We start from the raw sequence: 22,857 nt of genomic DNA, 5'->3' as shown, positions 1-22,857 counted from the left end.
GGAGGGAATCCAGGTTGAAGAATGTTGGTGACCCACACCGGAGCAGTGTAAGGAAATGCTGCAGCCCATGGGAGGGACTCATGTTGGAGAGGGTTTGTGGAGAAGTCTCTCCTGTGAGACGGGGACCATGATGGAGCAGGGGGAGAACTTCCAGAAGCTCCCCCCACCGAAGATAGAAGAAGCAGCAGCACTGACTGCACCCCCCCATTCCCTGCCCCTTCCCCGCCGGGGGGAGGAGGTAGAGATACCAGGAGCAGAGCTGAGCCCGGGAAGAAGGGAGGGGTGGGGGGAAGGTGTTCTCAAGATGTGGCAATGCTTCTCACTGTCCTACTCTGTTACATGTTGTTAGTGTCTGTAATAAATGTATGTTCTTTTTTTTCTTCCCTTAACAAGTCTGCCTTTTGCCTGTGACCATAATGGGTGATCTGCCCCTCCCAGTCCTATCTCGAATCCCAAGCCTGGCTCATTTGTCCCTTCTCATTGCTGGGAGGGAAGGGAGGAGTGAGCAGCTGTGTGGTGCTCAGTTACCCTCTGAGCTCAAACCATGACACCCACCTCTGTATGTATTTTCCTCTGTAGAGCTGCCAGGGTTCTGAGGGCACTAAAAGGCCCTAATTGCCCCAGCCAGCCTAACCCCCACACCCGCTGGCCATGCGTCTGGGGCAGCATTTTAGCTCAGGCCTGGGTAGCTCCTGTCTCCAGCCTCAGCTCCTGGGTGGACCTTGAAACCTGTGTTACGGGTAGCTTTGTCTCTAGTTCCATCTTCTGCTGTTTCTGGCTGGACTCTTTGGATGGGCTCTGTGCCTGATTCAACTTTTTGCCTTGTCTTGATCATCCCTGGACTGGCAGCAGAGCCTGTTGTTGTCCTGGACCTGCCAGGGCAAGGCCACTGGGCTGTGTTCAGCCACAGGTCCCAGCTTGTCTTCCTTCAGGGAGTGGACCTGCTCTTGCTGCTCCCTGAGAGGAAAATTAAGTGTTGCTACAGGTTCTGCCATGTCTAACATACTAATGGTTTGGGTTGCATTAAAGCAGATTAATGGACTAAAATGCTGCTGGTGGGGAAATGCCTATTTCCAGTCATGAGACAGATGGGAGGCCTCTTCCATTTATTTTAATCGGGAGAATAAAGGTAGCATTCAAAAATTCTCTATAGCCCTATTTTGGTGAAAATATTTGAAAATGCATTTCTAGAACAAGACAGGACAGAGGGGAAAAAAAATAGATACTGATTACTGAGAAGGAGTCCAAGATAAGACAAGTACTGATCAGTATCAACACAGCAGTGAAATGTCCTGAAAATGCGATTTCAGTTTTTCTGAGTATTTAGCAAATTGATATGTTATTAAACAACTGCATCCTTTTAGAAGATTCAGTGTAACTTTTCACTGTTTTGACATACATCCAGAGCTTTTTTTAAAGCTCTAGGCTTTAGCTAGTCATGTTTTGGCTTTGTTATTTAGATTTCTTTATCAGGGCAGGAGGGATTTTTAACATCTGGAATAAATAATTGGTGTCTTTCCTTGTGAAGCATAACAGCCTCTAAAAGCAGGAGGAAATTGTACTGGATATATTCTGGGAGCATAATCAAATAAAATGAACACCAATAGGTTTTGATTCTGCTTTCATTTAAATGAATAACCAAATTTTCATTGACTACAGAGACTGAATCCATAATACTGGGACTATTATGCCAGAACTGGACTAGCTTGAATGCTTGTCAACGTGTTTAGTTCACCTAATTAATGAAACTATTCATGTCTCAAGACAGAAAGCTTGGCTGGAAATGAGAAGCAGACCACATGTAATCAATGGGGGTTTGTCATCAACCAGCTATACAGTAGGACTAATCAAACCAATACAGGGCATGATTGCAAGCAAATTAACATCAGTACTGCATTAACTAAAGTCAGTGCATCATCACAAAAGTTAATGACAAAGTACCACCCAGATTAAGACAAAAATAATGTCTGATCCTGATCAGTGCTACTTGCTCATATTGTAATACATTTCAAAACACATTGAGTGACAGTTTAATTCAAATTCAAGACAAAGTGAAGCTTGATTGTTTAGTAATATATTAGATGCTGTTCTGAATTAGGAAAATACATAAAGCTTTTATATATTAAGAAGTTGGGTAGGTGTTTGGAATTTTGACAGCACACCCTGGAAAATTGGTAGCTTGGGAAACATAGGGAAATAATTATAATCATGCCAGTTTTAAAGGACATTTGTGGGCCTGATACAGACAGAACAGACAGTAGGCTTTAATTTCTGGACTAGTTCCCATGACTTCGAGAGAAAGCATTAGTATTTGAAACTGTAGCGTGGGACTAAACTACATTATCTGTATATTAATCATACAACAGTCATGAGAAGAAAGAGAATCTCTTTTAGTCTTAATCCTTATCATTAAAGAAATACAAATTCCCTACCTAATCATAGCTCCTATTTCTAATGTCAGAAATAATCAGTGTCTCTCTGTTCTGTTCAGTTAAAAAAAAAAAAAAAAAGAAAGGTGTAAAACGGTATTTTAAAACTTTTTTCTCTCCTCTCTCTTTTTTTTTTTTTTTTTTTCCTTTCCTCTTTCATTTAATAAACTCATAACTCATTTATTCAGGCCAGGTGAGATGCCTTTCAGAGGAACAGTAAATATTAAGATTCCGGTCACATTGATGTTATGGACCTGTTGTGTCTTCAACACCTCTCTTGAAGGCCACAGTTCTTGGAGCTTCCTGTGGGAGCACTTCTCCCCGTCCTGAGCAGTCAGCCGAAGAGGACTCTGAAGATGGAGGGGTAATCGAAGTGCTTCCTTGTTGAGACTGTGGTAAAAATACATCCCATTTCCATTGGAGTTTAGATATGATCTAAATGAGTTTATAACAAAAAATACAGTTCAGTATATTAAAGTAGAATTAGGAGCTTTACTGATGGTCTTTCTCCTTGCTAGAAAAACAGGAAACAGATATTCTGTACCAGTTAGAATAAAAGTGGGACATGTGCTTATATCATTTTTTAGAATGGTAATTAAGTTTGAATGAGAAGGGCAGAAAAAACAGTGGAAATCCCTACTTTGTTCCTAGGTATCCTTAATATTTAAATTTGCTTTAGGCCACATTAGATCAAAAGAATGAGGATATATTCCTCATTATAATCAGGATTTCAATAAAATTCAAAGCAGTTCAAAATTTTCTCCAAAGAAAATTTTATATAAACTGAGAAACTCATTCTACTGTTCTTCCACTCTCCAAGTCCTATTTCCCTGTTTCCAAACACTAATATTCCCTGTGAACCCTCCTTAAAGCAGACTCAATGGGGAATCCAAATAATAAACCAGCATGGAAAATGGACTCTGCTCTTGTTCAAAGGAAAGAAAATCACAGTTGCTGAAGGCTTTTCAAATATGCTGAGCCACAACCATTTTCTGTTTTATTCAGCACTGGTCATGTATGTCACTGAGCAGAGCTGTTGGTGCAGTGCAGAAATACAAGCTCCACCAGATAATTTCAAAGTTATACATGGAAGTAGGTCTGCTTTGAATAAGGTGGGGTGAAATGGAAGAAATGTGATTCACTTTCTTGTGAAATTGGCTGTTTGGATCATATACAGGACTGTTCAAATATGCTGCTATGGGAAATAAGATGTTTTGTCAACATGGATGTTAGTCAAACTACTGAAAAATAATCTGCTATATGCGTACTGAAGTTATAGCTGTGTAGTGTTTCAGCTGCTGGATAATAGCATGAAGATGTAGGAGGACAGACCAGAGATGGTGTTGAAGTTCCTCTGGCTTGCAGTCAGGCTAGTCCAGTGCATCTTGTGTAGCTTCAGCAGGAGAGTTAAAGAATTGCTCCTCATCTAGAGCACAGCCAGGCCACTGGTCTGCAGTGCTGGGATAAGCACCTTCAACTGTTTTCAGGCAGAGGAGATACGATGTTTAGTTTGGACTAAAAACTTTCAATTGCCAGGCCAAAAACTCTGAGATTTTTATACCCCTTCAGCATGTGGCCCAGTCTTGTGTGTGTTAGAAGTTATAAACGTATGTGCTTTGGATCAGGCCTGCTTTGTTTCCAGATCCTGGAGGCACTTAGACAAGAGTGAGGCTCCAGCATATCTGCCTATCAGCCCTAGGTGTATCCAGAGCAGGACTGCAGTAGCTCAATGGATTTTTCAGCCAGAAGGGAGGCATCTGGAAAGTTTAGGGAGACTTATAAGCCATTCTGAGTAACAGCTTTGGACTTAGTGATTGATATCCTGGTGTAGGTACTGAAGTTGTAGTTACCTAAAGGAAAATCAGAAATTATGTAATATTTTTCAAAAGTGATTCAGGGCTGGGTTATCAGTGTGTATATATATATGTGTGTGTGTGTGTATATTTATATATTTATACATTTATTTATATATTTATATATTATTTTTATATATATATAAAACTGCTATTAAGATAACAATCAACAAAATTAATCCAGCTTTGGACTTGGATTCTGACATTCAACATGGCTTCTATTCATTTAGTCACTGGTGTCAACAAATGTTGATTGTCCAGGTATATCAGCCACTTCTGAGAACAGAACTAATGCTTCTGTACTGTTAGCCAGCCATGATATACTCTGATTATAGTGAACACCTAAGTTCTTCTGATTTATGGAAAGAAAGTTCTTAAATCCCTTTTATGACACATTTGTATTTGGATACCTAATCATGAAGACAACCACTTCTTAAGATTTCTAAAGCCTAGTCCAAATTATTTGCATGCCAGATAGGTATCAAAACACTTCTGAAAATCCCACCAGGGTATCTGCACCTTTTGTAAAGACATAGCTTTAAGTTTCTCATCTAGATGTATATAAAATGTAAGATGAAGGAGGTAATATTCATGGTGTCATAAACTTCCTTCAGAACAGAAGTGAAATTCCAATTCTTAAAAACAAACCTGATTTTTCATTTATGATTTTCCAGTCATAAGAGCAGTGCACATTTTTTCATACTCACATGAAGTTCCAGTATTTAATACTGTCAAAGCAACAGCCTTTCATTTGTTCAATTCACCATGTATTTGTCTAATCTGGCTTGAGTTATTGCTGTAGAGACCTTTCTCTGTAACTGTCAATCCCAGTGTATAGCAAGTTATATTTAAATCTTACTGACAAAATGATCAGTTATTCAGAGATTCTGGCTTATATTCAGAGCTTCCTCTTCTCTAACCTCCTTTCCAAACGTCCTTGAATATATAAATGTCTCGGCTAACCACCTAATGACAGGCTCTCTGGCTGGCTCCCACTCACTGTGAACCTTATTGCTCATGTTGTGTTTGTACCACCATAGCTCCTCAGATATCTCAACTATCCAAATATTTTTTTTTTTTAAATTGTGTATAATCTGGAAGAATTGGAGTAAATCAGTGTTTCTGTTGAAACAGCAGCAATAGAACTAATCCCTAACAAGTTTTACCTGAGGATAATAAAAAGCACCATAATAATCTTAAAGGATTGTTTTACAGTCATTATAGTCATGCTGTTGTTCAGGCCTCTAGATACCACATCATTCTGAGATCCGTGTGGAAATTTTAGTTATAGTCTCCCTGTCCTATTACAGGATTCTAAGTTAGGAAAGGAGGATAGTTCATGACCATGGCAAGGAATTATGAAGTCTTGGATCAGTTTCCAATCACTAACATGCATTTAAGTATTTACTTTAAGCATGGAGTCTTTCCTGCTTCAGCATCTGAAAAATGTGATTAATACCATTCCTTCAACCTTTAAGGACTTTCTGTTTCTCTTCTCTCTTTCACTACATAAAAGTATGTAAGTGCTGCTTACAAACATCTGTAGTTTTTGATGCTCTCAATGCCAAGCAACCTGCATGATATTTGCAACAGTAAAATTCCATAGTCAACTGCCTGCCTGCCTGCCTGCTTTGGGGCATCCCCAAAACTATGCAAGTCTTTATCATTATCTAATAAGTGATTTATCCTCCTTGGAAACACAAAGTAGATATTCTCCTGCATATTTCACCAGCAGGAGTTTTCTTAGAACACATATGTCCAATCAGGGTTCACACACAACCTTGAGAGTGAGGTGCTATAGCCAGGTCATCCTCCAGCAGATGGGGAGTCCAGCCCACCTGTGTTTACCGATTTTACTAGCAGTAAAGCACTATATAGTTACATGCAATTGGGAGAGGAAGATCCTCATCCTCTGAACTTTCTGAACTTTTCAGAAGCACCGACTGGGAGAGCGGGTGCGCTGCTGAATCATTCAGTTCTTCTGGCAGAAACTTCCAGAAACAGCTGAACCCTAATTATTTTACCACATAACTATAGATTATTCCTATAATAAGGGCTTACATGGGCCAGACATGCCAAGTCAGGCCCTTGTCAATACTCTTCAGGCTAACTATTAGGATGATATTTATTCCAAAGCTATCAAAAGAGAAGCTGTGCAATTCGCTGAGTCTGTAATTCTTCTGGTGATAATTAGCTCTGCTTTGACCTAAATGTTCTAAAAAATGGGTCATTTGCAACAAAATACGTTCAGCAACATTTCTGTATTATGGCTACATAGTGAGCAAGACAAGTAAAGTTTTACATCAGTGTATTAATTACTTAGCGTGTTCTCATTCTCTAAGCATAAAGAATCTTTTTTTCTCATATGCCTCCAAATTACTTAACTCTGTGAGGAAGAAGAGAGTAGCTGAGGAGGAGGGGGAGATAAGCTGGGAGATAAGATGAGTAAACTCTTTAGATAGAGGTCGTGCTCAAATCCCAGTAACGCTAGCAGCAAGACCTCTTTTGGCCTCATGTGGTTTTGAAGGAGCCTTCATTTGAATGAGAAGATGAGAGAAAGCTCACTACTGTTGATGAAACTAAAAGAATGAAGAGAATGGCAGTATAAAACATTTCAAAGTTGAAGTCTCACATTACGTGGGGGTTGGAAGCTAGGCAAGTACACAGAACATTGTATATTCATGAAAAATACGGACTCTATGATGTACATTACTGCTACATGGAGGAAAAACAACTATGGAAGAATTAGCACAACAAATTAATCTTCCTTATATCTGTAGATTTGAATAGGTTTTGGAGTGCATTGAGGGTGGGTTTTTTTCTTCATAAAATTTGCTCAGATAATGACATAACTTTGAGGTCTTATTATGGCTTGGGCTAAGTTGTATAAATTGTAATTTTGTAATTCTGCAAAGAAGGATATGGAGGCTTTAGCCATTGATATTACTCAGAACCTATATATATAGCTGATTTCCATAATGTTGTTAATGCTGAAGTGGTTTCTGGGAGCAGGATCACACCCACAATCATAACAGAAAAGAAAATATGTTTCAGGATTTCTGCCATTTTTTGTTGGTGACAAGTATTTTGAAGAGCCCTTGAGGATGCTTGCTGTGCAGAAGTGTCTTCCAGGCTCAGGTGGTCAAGCTGACAGTGGTTTAAATTAAGATTTGGCTGAGCCTTAAAGTGCATGATTGCTTTAATTTGTTTGGAAAAAAGTGTCTCTAAGACATGTACCTGGAACAAACCATTCCTTCTACTTTTTACTAATTTAGGGTTCTTTAGATGCATGTATATAAAAGTTGTGAAAGAGGAAAAAAAAAGTTTTATATTGCATCCCAAAGAAACTTTATTCAAGGTAAGAATCAGTAAAAGGACTATATTGCCAATATGCATTTGCTTTTATGTCACTGCAGAATACTTACTGTGAAAGTAATGCATTAGTTACTTCTTATTTCCAAAATTAATTAAAAAAAAAAAAAAACAACCAAACAAAAAAACCCCAGAAACTGTAAATGTGTGGTTCTTAGGACTGTTTAACTTAATTCTTCCTGAAATTTCCTTGACATGGCTGTTTGGTATCCAAAGAAAGGACAATTTGGCAATTCATTTTCAACAGTTCTTCAGAATTTGTAATGAGAAAAGTGAGGTAGAAGGACATGTGCTTGAGGAAACAATGTATTTATAAAATATAAACAAAAATCACCCCAAGTCCTCCCCCCAACACTTCTGTATGATTGGATTACAGTAAGCAAAAGCAAATGAAGCACCAAAGAAATGTGAATAATAGAGAGCTTCTGGGTACTGAATGAAACTTTAATTCCAGGAAGTGGGGGAGTCTGCTTTGCTGATACTTTTCTTTTTTCCCACTGGAATTTATGCAACACCAAATAGCTTTATCTTATGTGGGAAAACTGTTGTGTTTTTTTTGTTTTGTTTTTGTTTGTTTGTTTGTTTGTTTGTTTGTTTTTTCTGTGATAAAGAAGATATTAAGAATTTCCTTAGAAGAGAAGGACTGTTGACTACTGAAAACCATGAATTACTAAGTACCTGGGACTGAAATCACAAAAATTGTATGTAGGACTGGTATTTGGAGTGAATGCCTGTATTTTTAGTGAAGCATTTAAAATATCAGTGGTCACCCATCCTAGGAAAAAAGAATAATGTTTTTTCATTGTTGCACAGTATTTTCAAAAATCTCAGACATGTCTGCTCCTTCAGATTCTACTCTCTGAAGAATGTTTCAAGGTTCAAACCTTAAGCTTAAATTAAAAAAAAAACCAACACAGGGATAAAATTCTGTTTCTTACTGTTTTTAATTTCAGTGGTTGTAAAAGGAAGTCATTCAAATGGAAGTAGCTGAACTGTCATGTTGCCTTGTCCCTAGAGGAGTTTGGAGGGAACTATGTTTAAGTAAGTGGCACTAGCTTAAGTTTCTTGTTACCTATCTCAGAAACAGCTCAGGGATGGCATTTTATAAACTCTGAAAAGGTTGAAAAACCATTGTGACTTGTCAGTTGAGAAGACCTGATAAGCAATTACATAAAGCTGCAAAATCGAAACTGCATCAAGTGTTCCAGTTTTTCAGACTCCTTTGGGGAGCGTCTTCTAGAGCTGACTATGGTTAATGAAAGCTAGAGCTTTGTTCTTTGCAGTAGAGACAGCTATGTACATCTGGATTAGATTGGTGTTATTGCCTTTGGCAAGGAAAAAGAAAAGAGTGCATTTGGAGCCTCAGTAGACTAGAAATCTGCTGGTCCAGTGGTTCCAGAGGCATAAACACTATCCTTATATGGCTCTGCCTCTTGTGCTGTTTGCAGTGTAAGTGTTAGCAAAGATATTTCTACTTGTCTGTATTGAAACAGTGGAGAAAGGGGTAGTTAGTTTAAGACTAGGTGTGTTTGGCTCTAACTGATTTGCTGCTGTTTCTGGTAACTCCAATTTTATTCCACCTTTTTGAAATGCCAGTAATGGTACTTATCCAGCATGTCAAGATGTTTATTTTGGATGGAAGTTATGATACAGAACTGAATCTGGATTTCAGCATGGTCCGTAGCCTCTTACTGGACGTGGAATTATTACGCATGGTTTTGCATGTCTAAATCAAGCACTGGATCAAAAGTTACTTAAGCCTTGAGTGAAGAATAATAAGATTTAGGCCCCTGAATGCTTAAGTAATTTTTGAAAACCAGACTTATCAGCTGAGTTGGTGAGTCCCTGCAGGGCTGTGTTTTAAGGAGTCTAGAGTATTTTACTATAAGCCTTTATGTTTAGGCATGTAGCAAAAAAGCTTCTGAGGTAAGGTTTTATGTAGCATAATGGCTACAAATATAAAACCAGCTACAACAATTTCTACAAGATTTTTCTGGTAAAATGCGGCACTGTCAATATCACATCTTGCATCTGTGTTCTGCCATGTATAATACAAAAAGGATTTTGAACGGTCTTACTGTAAAGGCTTTATTGCCAGACAGGAGGTAGAATTTTCTCTGATAAGATCTGTGACATTGAGAAGACACAGATGATTTGTATTTTGTACTCAAGCAAGACCTGCTGTCATTTGGAAGTTTCCTTTTCTTAAAAGTATATGTAGTAGTAGAAAAAAATAATGTTTATGCAGTTTTATTATGGGTCATACTCTTTTCTGGAGCAACTCCATAGACTCCAGAGGCCTTACATGACAGCTGTACATGCTCACTATGACCAGGTTTTCAAGCAGTACTGAAAACCAGAATTTCCACTGATCTCACCAAGATCTCAGTGTGTTCACTGAGGTAGACAGTTCCATCTTGGTGAAATACTGAACATGAAAAAAATAAGGATTATCGTCTTACTGAGAGACTTCAAAATTCAATTGGTACAGGAAGAATTTTTTTTAAAAGTAATGTGATTAAACCATTTAAAAAATAAAGAAGTGCAATAGAAGAATAAATCCAAATAAGCAATCACGGAAACTCATCCTCCCATCCATGGGAATGATCCCATGTCAACCTCATAGTGTTCAATGATGGCAATGCCAAGTCCGTTATGTGGAGCAGCAGAGCAGGCTGGGGTAACAGGTTGTCTCGGTGACAGTCCTGGAGCCAAGGGCCTGGGGAGTGTAGTGATGAAGCTGGTCCTGAGTCAGCAGTTGCAGTGAAAGCTAACCACATACCGGGCTCTCGTAGAGTGTAAACAACAGATCAAGGGAGTAATGCCACCTACTTAGCACTCAGGAGACCACAGCTGGAGTACTCTGTCCAGTTTCAAACCCTCCCACCATCCCAGTACAAGAGACGTCTAAACTACAGAGAGTGCAGCAGGGGGAAGGCAGGACTGGGGCACATGGCACACAAGGTGAGGTTGAAGGATTTGAGCTTGCTCAGCCAGGAGAGAAGGGGATTGCAGAAACAAAGCCAAATTATTCCGAGAAGTGCAGAGCTGAAGCACAAGATAAAATAGCATGACCAGTGTTTAGGGCAAGAACATTTGTCACCTTAAGCACTGGCACAGTTTGCCCCAGACAGGATGTGAAAGCCATCCTCATCCTTGGAGATTTTCAACACTCTGCTGGAAAACACCCTAAACAATCCGATCTAACTTTGCAGTTAGCATGGCTTTCATGTCCCCTCTGACCTAAATTACTCTGGTTGCTGAATCAATTGCCCCTGGATGAAGGCCTCAGGCAACAACATGTAGCTTCCACACACGCTGACCCCAGACTGGTTACCAGCTGATCAGTACGAGCTAAGGCCTATAGGCACCATAGGCTTCCTGAAGGTGTTGGACGTGTTGAGTCATTCTCAAATATGGCTGTCTGCCTCTGAAAATTCTGGATGGGCTTTCTGGTCATGCCAGGTGTGTTGAACCATGTGTCTCTAACAAGTGGCTATTGATCTTCTGGACTTAAACTCCCTCTTTCTGATGGGGATACCTCCGGCTGCGTTCTACTGCATGATTTTCACCAGGAAGGATTTCACGAGAAGGACTCTGTGCAGGCGTGAAGGGATGCAAGGTAAGTGGTACACCAAGGTGCACTGCAGCTACTTAGCAGTGTGGATGAAGCCAGTGTGCTCAAGAAAGCACTAGTCTTGAACTTGACCTTACCATAAGTAGTTGGCCTCTTTGCTCTTCTATGGATATCAGAGATAATGGAGACACATAGTTATTTACATGCCAACAACATGATTACCTACCACTTACCCAATTATTACGATTGACTTCAAATGTGTGGTCGATGTGTCAGCAAATTCATTAGACTGTCAAATGAAAAGCAACGATAGAATAAAGATTGAATGCCTCATCACTTCTAGATAAAACAATTCAACAACAAGATACAGTAGAAAGATGAATGCCATTTTGAAACTAGTAACACACTTTCAGTCCTCAAATAGCCCTGGAGAACTGCATGGGAGTTAAGAGATTTCATTTTCTGTAGTAAAGGGACTTAGAAAAAGCGTAACAATGAGCAAAAGTGGGAGGAACAGGATGTCCCAGACTGCTAGCCACAGTCAAGTGCCATCGAGTAGTTGCCTACAGTAGTTACTTGAACCATGAATATAACATGACTTCTTAACTAAGAAGTCAGAACTTCTAAAGTTTCAATCCAAGAACATATCAAGAAAAGGGTTGTAACTCATCTTCTAAGTTTTAGGGCCTGGATGTGAGATGGAGAACAGAATCCTAAAATAGAGCTTTAAAAGAAGATAAGGCATGCATATAAATATAAAAGGAGAAATATTGAATACTTAGTTTTCTTTGCTGCTAATAAAAATAGTTGAATGGGATTCCTCAGGGAAATGCAGAGATGGAAATCTGGCTAAAATATAGCCTCCCCATGAGGACTGGAAGACTCTGCTTCCTCCCTTTTTGGAATGGTCTTGGATACCTATTGAAAAAATAACAGAATACAGAGATAATGGTGATAAAGAATACATGCTTTCATCCCTACAGTGTAGCAAATGGTGACAGCATAATGACTCAATGAGATTTAGAGAGCCAAGAATCATTAAAGGAAGAAAAAGCAAAGAATAAACATGCTTTCTTAGAATGAAACAGCATTGTTAGCTGTCTGAATATTCTATAGAAAACTGTACTTGTTCAAAAAATGTTTACTCTAAGGACACTTTTGCTGTTAAACCTTTTTAACAGCTTTTCTTTTTTCTTTTTTATTGATGAGAAAACAAACATATATTTTTTATACTAGAAATGAGTTTCATGTATATTGAGTGTCGCTGCAAAGAGGATGGGGATTTTTTTCCCTCCATGTCTTTTGTGTGAGAGATCTCAAATAGCAGTGAAAAACAAGTGAAATTTAGGAAATGTTTTCTATCATAACGTGAAGAGCTGGAAGAAGAAAAGTGTGTAGTCTCTCACACTGCAAGTCTTAAGGAATATATTTTACAAACATGTTACAAGTGATACAGACGTAGTTGATTCTGCCTTTGGATCAAAGAATAACATGAAGGACATCTCAAAAACTTTTCTAGCCCTAATTTTCAATGTTTTTATGACATAGTAGTATGAACCTGAGCTTGGCCTGACCCACAATCTAATGAAACACAGTCAATATTCATTTTGTATCATTTGTGGTTTTGCACATCCGCTGGCATCAACAGAAAAAAGCTCTTTCTTTACTTCAAATGTTCAAAATCCCATTTTGGAACTGATAGTATCTGGTCATTTAGAACTAACATAGAACTACTTCAAAAGCAACCATTACCATAAAATTTCTACTTTAGACTTGAGTGAAGTTTTTTTTTTTTTTGTGTGTTAAAGTTATGCAAAATAGAAGTTCAGCATGAAGATACCCACTTTGAGCCGCTGTGAATAAGAATGGCATTGTTGAAAACAATTAAACAATTTCTGCCTGCTCCAAAAAAGTTATCTGATCATAAGCATTTTGCTACACAACTGTGTGTTCATTATAGAAGTAAAACTTATTGTCTGTCACTGCTTTTGGGAATATTCTTTCTATCTTACCTTCCAGGATTTTGAATAATTTGGGCAGTATATAAGAACTAAATCCAGCAAAATGTATATTAGAACAAAAGTATGGGAGGACTACCTGTGCAAAACCTGGAATTGGAACCAAAAGGACCCGAAAAGGGTATTCTGTGCTCTACAGCAAACTATAATAGTTGGCCTAGCCTGTGGAATATGGACACTTGCCAAATGAACTATGCTTTGGTGTTATTTTTTCAAGGCATTTATAACCAGACATGTAATCTTGTGCTTCTTTATTTCTTCATTCCTTGGGCATTATATATACATGCATCTATATATACAGATGTATATACATATGGGTACATATGTATGTATATATAAATAAATGTATGTATATATACATGTACCTATGCACATATTTAAATCAATTATTTTCTTTTGCTTTTGCCCTGTTTTTTTTCTTTTCTGTTTGTCCTGTCTCCCTCTGTGGACTGGTCTCATGTTTCCCAAGATGCCGACTGCTCAGCTCCTGTTGACTCTCTGCTCATGAGTTATTAAGATCTGTAAAGTTAAGCATATGTGTAAATACTTTCAGGAACAAGGTCTCAGCTCTCTCTAGACACCTGATTTTAAACATCTGAATATTGCTTCTATTTGATCTTATAGTTTCTATGACTTCTTTTACAAGAAGGCTAACCTAACCGCCTATGTGCTCCTACTGGCCCTGGCTCCCTCATTAGATACTGGGAATACTAACGCAGTACATCTTCCAGTCTTTGTGGATTTTCAGTGAATTGTGTTAAGCAATTTCTATCTGTATGACTTACTGTTTTGACTCGTCCCTCTTTGTCCAGGAGTTTGTAACAATGCTGAATTTTGTAGTGAATCTTTTTCTGACCAAGATAATTTGTTCCATTTGTCATCTCATGTTTTAATTCCTGAGTTTTCCCTCTCATTTGCATATATGTTTAGGATTTTACTATGTTCCATGATGTTGGGTATTTTTTGCTAAGTATTACTTGCTCTCTGGATGCAACACTTGTTTAGCTTTGCGATATAACAGACCCAACAAGCCAAAATCTAACTGCCACTAAAAATAGTTGTGCCGCTAAAAGTAGTTCTGTTGAAATGTCATATATGTACATTTATATTTCTTTTAATATTGTGTTTCTTTGCATAGAGAGCACTTATCTCAAAAGATTTAAAAGTTTTTAAAATTAACCTATATACACATTAAAAGAAATGCATAAATGCCCAATGAAGAACATAAGTAGTTACATTTTTTTCCATATTACCTGTTGAAATAATTTTACAAACAAGACTCTGAAACTATTTAGTAGATATTGTGCTAGTAGTTTTGATCCCACTTGATTGAAAAATCCTTTTTGTTAATTTGCCTTATGATTCACCTTTCCTGTTCTGATAATTTATGAATAACCTTCCACCAGATTTCATAAGCTAGTCATTGTTTTGCTGATAGTTTTATACTGTATTCTCTGCCATACTCCTCAAATTCCTACCATAATAACAAGCACATTTTTTTAAGCATTCCTCAACAATGTTTACCCAATCTGTAGAACTGTGTGTCTTATATATGGACTGCAATTCAGTTATACATGTACCTGTTCCTTGTTGTTATGTTATGTTCATTCGATATATCTATTACAGTTTTGCAGCACTCCTGCAGTTGGGTAGCAGATTTTACATTTGTGGACCTGCTTCCTAAAGAAATTATAATATTTTCTTTAGAAAACAAACAATACCCCAACTCTTGCCCACAGAAAAATCTTCTGGTTTTTAAGACCAGTTTTGAACAGTTGCTAAGAATTGCAGGGTGACACAACAGCAGGAAAACAGCAAATGTAAAAGGTCCAGTTTAGAAAACTTTCTGAAGTGAACGGAACATTTGGGTCATTATAGGAATAGGTAGGGGAATTGAGGATTTGGGGACAAGGTGGGTTTTCTACTTCCTCGTCCTCCCTTAGTTTTTAATTTCTGGAATTGATTTTCACATGCAGAGAGCAGACTCGAGTGGTTCTTTGTCAGTGCTTGGTTCTGCAATAGAGGGTGAGTTGTAGCCTTTTGGAGAGTTCTATGTACCCCATAGCCACTATTCATTTACATGAGTAAAAGGGAAATTGCAATAAATCTTTGGAACAAAATCTGCTACTTTTAGTCATCTCAGGTAGCATCTTTGTCCTCAAGGATTCTTCATATACTTGTGAGTGGAAAGTTTTATTATATATGTTAATGGTAATGATATAACTTGGATAAAACCCTTCTGAAGAAGGAAGTCAAATTTGGTCAGGAGCTAGAATCCACTCTTTACCTTCACAAATAATTTCTGGAGCAATCCAGTGCCTTCCGGCTCATTTAGCATTAAATCACACTGGATTAATTCTCCAGTTGCAAATTAGTAATTCAATCTACTGAAGTCCTTTTTTGTAATTTGGAAGAGCACCCAAACCTAGTGCAGCCTGACCTAAATTAGTTTGTATGAGCTGATGAGATCACAAAACAATGAGAACTACTGTTCATGTCTGCCATCATTAAAAGGAAAAAAAAAAGAGGGTTGAATATAATGACCATATTATACAAAGGAGACCCATAAGTACTTCCTAATTACATTGAATAATTAAATATTAACATATGCATAATAGCATCTAAATAGCTAAAGGTTGCAAATGCTCATCTGGAGTAGAAAACTATGACAAACTGTTGGTCTGGCTGTTCACTGTCAAGCTGAAAGTTCATGCTGATTGCCAGCTGGAGGAAAGAGAAGAGGGAAATGTAGGGCAGAGAGTATGTTTTCTTCCCCAGTGATAATTACACCTGTGAAAGCCAAACACTTTCCTACCTACTGGCTAGTTTCTGTCACACTCAGTGGAATGAGCATATAAATATCCTCATGTATAGACAAAAAGGGTTATCATTAAAGGTACTGACTGAAAACTCTTTCATTTTTAGGCTTTCTTTAATTGAAACTCTAAGGTTTTTTTGCATATTTATATTTCAAGTAATAACACATGTCTCCATTGCAGAACTGGGTAAGACAAGGCTGATCCAAGCAATCTGAACATCTGTATTTTTGCTAAATCTACATAGTTGTACCCACATTCACTCTATATTAACTTATAAGAAGGGCTAAAACTTTGGAGTGTGTGGAAGGATCAGAAACCTCTCTGTAATATATTAAGCTGTGCCATTCTACATTTTTTTTTTTATATATAAGGAGAAATGTGTAAACCAAAGATCCTTACTACCCCCTAGCACATTATAGTTGATTGGAAGATTTCTATTTTGCCCACCTGTTAGAAATTCTGAACTGGAAAAGGGAACGCCTTTTTTCAACTGCTTATAGAAGGTAACATTTATATGAAAAAGCTCTTCTTTCACCTGATAACTTAAAGACTTGATGCCTGGCAGTCTTGTGGCTGAATCTAATACAGAACAGGAAAACTGTTCTTTCTAGAATCCTGACCTAAGAAATTTTAAATTTCTTAGAACTGAAAAGCTTCCCTACCTTATCCAGTAGACTAAAGTTCAGCTAAACATAAGAAAAGTGCTGATAGAAAATACAGGACCTCGGAAATGTCTTTGTAACAAGTAACAATTGTCTTTTTTTCACCTGGATCTCACTTTTGAAAGGTTTTGCAAATGTTTTAAATGTGATTCTACTGTGGCTGTCACCTTGCCAAAGTGTTGGGTACCATTTTAGAGAATCTTTTAGGTATTATATTAATATCAGACTGTAAATTATAATCACAGTCCGGTTGCTTTAGGAAAACTTAATTGAATGCATATGAAACCTATTTGGTTTTGTCTGCCACTAGAGAACCTTGTATCTATATGTTCCCATTCTTATTTTATTCAGGGACATCACTTTTGTCATTAGGATAGATCAACCCCTGCGATTTATCTTTCCAAACCCCAGTTTCAGTCCACTTAAAAGCATACTACTTCTTCTTGCAGCATGCATTTTGCACACGTCTTGTATCTGATTTTGCTGTAATCACCCCTCTCCTAACATTCCTTCAGCTTGCATCTTTTTTGCTCTGCTTGGCATGCTCCTTGGACTATATCTAAAATGTTCTCTGATCTTACTGTTCAGTAGGCCATATGAGAAAACACATCTGCTCTTATCCCACAGCTCATCACCACCATTGTCTTCCACATAAATTTTCTTAGTCACGTTAGAATTTTTATTTCACTTACTCTACAAATCTAATGGAAATTCTGTAGGAGTTATGAACTAACCCTTTTACAGGTCACTTTAATGTTCAAGCAAATCTGCAAGCATTGCTTTTCTTGCTCTCAGGGATCAGGAGTAGTTTTCTGTTAATACAGAGTGGCAAATCTTATGCTCTGCAAGTGTTGAGCACTAAGAAAACAGCCTTATTTTTGCATCTCCAAATCAGTTGGGAGATCATCTTGCCTATCGCTAACTTAATCCTCCAGTCCAGGCTGGACACTGAAGGCCATGTGTGTCCTCATACTCTTCACCTTCATTCAGTGTGGGCATGGGGGCAGGCTGATCTGAAACCTTTAAAAAGAGAAGGTGTGTTTTGGGGCCTGAGGTGTTCCTTCATCCCAGGTTCTTGTGTTGCTTCATTTTGAAATGATACTCCGATTCTTTCCTTGCACCCCTTGTGAACTTTGCTGGCAGTACAGCTTTCTCTAGTGCTCCATAGGGCTCAACTCTATTAACACACTGTCACTTTATCCTTTGCCTCAGAGTCTGAGGTCAGAATTTCATACGAAGAACGTAATGTCTTAATCCAGTAATTTTGATGTATATAAGCTTCTCTTTCAACAGCCTTGTAATTATATTATATTCTCATAAAATAAACTACAATTACAGTCAATTTCCTGATTTAGCTACTACCCAGATCAGTTGCATTATCTTTGTCTTTAAACATATTGTATACATTTGCATTTCTGATACGTTGTTTTTCAAGCTTCTTGAATGGGAACTGAAACTGAATTACACTCTGTTCTGTACTTGTAAGGAAAATGTCTTCTTGTAGTATTTCCATTCCCTTCTTTTGTCCATGAAATGCTTGCTGTGAACATTTAAAACTACTTTACAAACACTTTACAGTACATTTAAAATGTTTTAAACATAATTCTCAGGTGGCAGTTTCTCTCCTGCTCTCCTCAGATAATATCCACACGGGAGGTAGGAGTGATTTCAACCTCATTCAGAAATCAGAACCAGATAATTTTGAAATAGTATGCATTTTTTCAATGTAGTGAATGAAAATTTGAAGAGGATGTCCATATGCTATCCAGTTTTTGTCTGGAATGTACTGGTTTAAGGTGCAGGTTATAGCGTTACAGGGATTTGTATTTGAAACATCAGTTTATTCAGATAGCAAGAAATACTAACTAAAAGGTTTATGTTTCTTATTGCTAATCTACTTTTAAATTAAGAAGAAAATTTTGTTTACATGAGAGTTCATTTTGTCACGTAACTGCTAACTCACACCAGTGTATATCCTACTTGAATTTCTGTTAAACTGCAATGCAGTAGAAAACAGTTCATCAGTCTGGACCAGTCAATCATCACTCTATAAAGGAAATATATTTGTACATAGCATCGTTACTGTCATGCATAATGAAACAACTGGGCACCTACTTGTAAACTAAAAAGATGTAAAAATTTTGTTGTGATGTTAGCAAATAGATGATTTTGAGAAATATTCCAAATATTAATATTTCAATAAATGAGACAGAATATAAACTTTTGATCATTGCAGACTAGGGATCAGGTAAGAGAGGACACAAACAGGGCATAAGGGCAGTGACTGAGATTGAAAAATTCTTGTCAAGAATGGTGGGGGGAAAGGAGAATGAAGAATCCTGAAAATCAGTGCAACTTCAATCAGTGCAGAGGTGAATGGAGCTTCATGGTGGAAGAAGACATCTGCAATAACATAATTATTTCTATAGAGCTGGTGTTGGATAACTACAATTATTTTTCTGTCCTAAAGACCTTGAGTAGAAAGGCTAGGATGGTGATTTCTTGAACCAAGAGTTTGCCATTGGTGGAGACAAAAGACTAAATCCTGAGGTACTATCTCTTAACATCATTAAAACAAAGTTGTACTGAAGCTGGTTACCTTCTTTATAATTGAACTGAAACATCAGATTTGCAGCCTTAAACACAAGTATCTTGACTACAGATGTTTCAGCACAGGCAGATCAGAAGGGCAAACAAAGCCTAAAGTAACAAAAACTGAGATTCCTATCCTTGGAACCCACGTTAGCATCTGAGATGAGAGTAGCTAGGGTAAATCCTGAGATAAAGAAATTTTGCAGTGGCAGGAATGCTTTATCTATGCCAAAGGGGTAGAAGGGAAAGAGAGGTGTGTAAGAGGCCTTTACAGACTAGACAGAGAAAACTCAGCACAAAGTAGGAAAAGAGAGAGATGATGATTTTACGGTAGGAAAATGCATTGTCAGTGAACATCTGGATTGTTCTATGCGATGTGCTTAGGTACCAGAGACCAAAATCCAGTCATCTTTGTTTCTTTTCCCCCCTCATTCCTACTGAATTTGCAGAGCATCCTTACTAATAAGCAATAAAGAAGTAGATACTGTATTTATCTACTTTGATAGATAATGCACTCATCTACCTTTCCACAGCGATCATAAATGATAAATAGGAAGTGGATAGGGGGAAAAGAAATGGGAAAAACATTTAAGAGGGGTACTGCATCCCTGAATGGGTTTGTGGATTAACTGTTCAGAAGAACGTTCACTACCAACTTAATCTCCAATAACTATCTGAGCTGATTCTCAAAACCTTTAAAAATGTTACAAATACCAGTGTGCTTTGTCTAAAGCTCAGTAATAGCAATCTGTGCACATGCTCACAATCTGTTGGCAATACCGACAATGCTGTTATCTTTCTTGCATTTCCTCTGTTTTGAACAGACTGTTCATTCATGCATTTTTTTCTGAAGTGCAGCATGTTGCTACTTAAGGAAAAGGCTGCACCAACAAATCTGGCAGATCACTGTATTTCTGTTTTCTGAAGTACAAGTTTTCAAAATTCCTTTCAAAAGCTTCAGGCTTTCTGTTGCTTTTACCTTTATCCTTACTGTGAACCCGATACTGATCCTACTAAATTTAGAGGCGTAGGCTCCACCTTGCAGGTGTGATTCCAAACCTCTTGGAACTTTTTCCTCTCTTCTTAGGTACAAGTAGACAAATGTGTTGTTTATGTTGTCATTTTGACAAAACTGCCAGCATAGCATAGTATAGTGAGCTTGATAGATATAATTTTCTAATGAACCATCATACCTGGTTTACAATTGTTTCCACAGTCTCCAGAGAATTAATGTTGTACACTGCATGATTCTAGTGCTTTGCTCACTCCCACTGCTTATCTTAGTTACGTAGGTACTTGCAGTTTCTTCCCTTCATGGTTTTCCAATTGCTTAATCTTTGTGCTTCTCTCCATGCTTTTTCAGCTTCCGTGCCATCATTTAGACATCATCAAAAAGTCCTTATGTAAACTCACAATTGTGAATATCCCCACTTTTCTTTAAAAATCCATCCTCTACAGCATTTGCCAAAAAGCCTCAAAAGACAGACAAATGTAAAAAAAATTCTTATGTTTATCTTTGATAACATACTGAAATCCATAAATTACAGTCTTTTAAGTAATGTATTAATGTTTACCTAACAATTAGAAAATAGTTCTTGTAAAGAAAGCCAGTGCATTATGAAAAATACACTATAATTCTACAAGGGTCAGTTGGCACAAATATTTCACACAGAACAAAACATTCAAGACTCAGTGCACAAATTTGATGTGAATAGAACTGTGGTCCAATTCATGTAAACACACTAGTAAGATTTAAAGCAGATCAGCTAATGATTACAAAAACATTAAGGTCTTGACTTCTAGAACACTTAAAAATACAATTAATAGTCAACTGAAGTGTTGTTTTTAAGCACTGAATTAGTACCTCTATAGTATATGTGGCCTATATTTGCATGCTTTATTCTTTTGAGGGTAAGTTGGTACCAACCTGCATATTATTTTTCATATCTAGAGTTTGGAATTTAGATTTCCTGATAAGAACATACCTGAACCTAAAATATTTCTGTAAAATAGGCAATACATTCCTCTATTTACATGAAAAAGGTTTTCAACAAAATAACTGTCTACGTCTTTTCATAAAAAAGCTCAGGCACATGGGTAACCTAGTCTTCAAATGAGCCTTTCAATTTTGCTACAGAAGATAATCCTTTATTTCAAAATTGTTTAGGACAATGAAGCTTATGAAATGTAAATTACTTTATCAAGTGCTTGAAAATTAATCCTAGATTAAAAATACTTTTTAAAATGTTATTAGGGATGTCATGTTACTAATAACAAGCCAAGATTTTCCCTCTATTTTGGGACAGGAGACAAATTCAATTACCTTTTTGCTAATTGCCTGATGTATGTTCTTATTGTAATGCATATTCTTTTAAATGCTTCAAGTTCATAATTGCTAGTGGGAGACAGCTGTATGGCTAAAATTTGGTGTATCAGGTGGAAAATGCAACTCATTATCAAGGCAGTGGCTTATGAAGACCCGCACACATGTCCCTTTAGGAAAGTCACTTGAAACTTTATGAAAGCAGATAGACGCAGAAATGTAAAACACCAGTTACTTTCATAGCAGAAATACCAATCTCTCTTTCCAATTAAGCAAATCAGCCATGGTGAAGTAACCTTGTGTCCAGCATTTTCCACAAGAAACAAACCCAAGGGGATGGATCCCAAGCCAAGAATTTTTTCCCTTTAGAAAGAATCAGATGTGTGTGTGATGGCTGAAACACTGCCAAGGGCAAGCATTCAATGGCACATTCAGTCCAAGGTCCTTGTCTTCCTCTTCAAGGACTGTAATGGGCATTGGCATTAATATTTCAAGGACTTGTTCTAATTTCACATCCCTCCATGTATAAGCAGTAATCACCCAAGAAGATATTATTACCAAATAGTTGCTAAGCTTCATGCTGCAGGAAATTAAATGGGATCATTGCTATCCTCCCTCTCAGTAAAAAGCAACACATACCTCTTTGCCTGGATTTTTGTGTGAAGATAGCAATCTTTAGGTTGATAAATTTTTAGTTTTTAAGCTCTTGTCCCTGGGTATTGTCTTCAAATCCAGCCGCATTATGTCTGGAAAAGAAGATACAGCAGTGTTGCTGACCCATATATTTTTTACCATTACTCCTTTTATGTTCAGTGTTGACTTTTTTTCTGTCTCTAGTTCCTGCAATCAAATGGCTACAACAGAATCTTTGCTTTCACTATAAAAAAAGAGTTACAATAGATCACAGCTTTGTGTCAGGGGAGGGGGCAGGGGAGGAGGGGGGCCCAGAGGCCTTGAAACTGTGAAATTTAAAGGTTTAAAATCTATTTTAAGGTCTGTTCTGATGATTTTGACTTAGACTTTTTTTTTTTTTTTTTTTTTTTTTTAAATGCTGCAAGTTGGCATTACTGGTATACCCATTGAGCATAATTCTATTTATTCTTAGGTATGTTCTGGTAATAAAAAGCAACCTGGAAAACAGCCTCCTGTGCATTTTGGGGATACCTGATGAGTAAGGAGAATCCTTGACTAGTGCTAACTTGTGCTGTTAAG

General features: G+C 37.5%; 1 long non-coding RNA gene across 1 annotated transcript; it reads right to left on the bottom strand.

Moving 5' to 3' along the window:
* Window positions 1-807: 807 nt before the first annotated feature.
* LOC122152697 lies at window positions 808-22,857 on the bottom strand. The gene is made up of 3 exons (XR_006164725.1): window positions 22,845-22,857; window positions 15,598-15,607; window positions 808-826 (listed from the first exon to the last, which is right to left on the bottom strand). It is a non-coding gene; the product is annotated as an uncharacterized LOC122152697 (long non-coding RNA).

The sequence above is a fragment of the Tyto alba genome, unplaced genomic scaffold (assembly GCF_018691265.1).
Source record: "Tyto alba isolate M040663 unplaced genomic scaffold, T.alba_DEE_v4.0 Super-Scaffold_9, whole genome shotgun sequence".
In the NCBI taxonomy this organism is placed as follows: Eukaryota; Metazoa; Chordata; class Aves; order Strigiformes; family Tytonidae; genus Tyto; species Tyto alba.
This window is presented reverse-complemented; position numbering and strand designations above follow the sequence as displayed.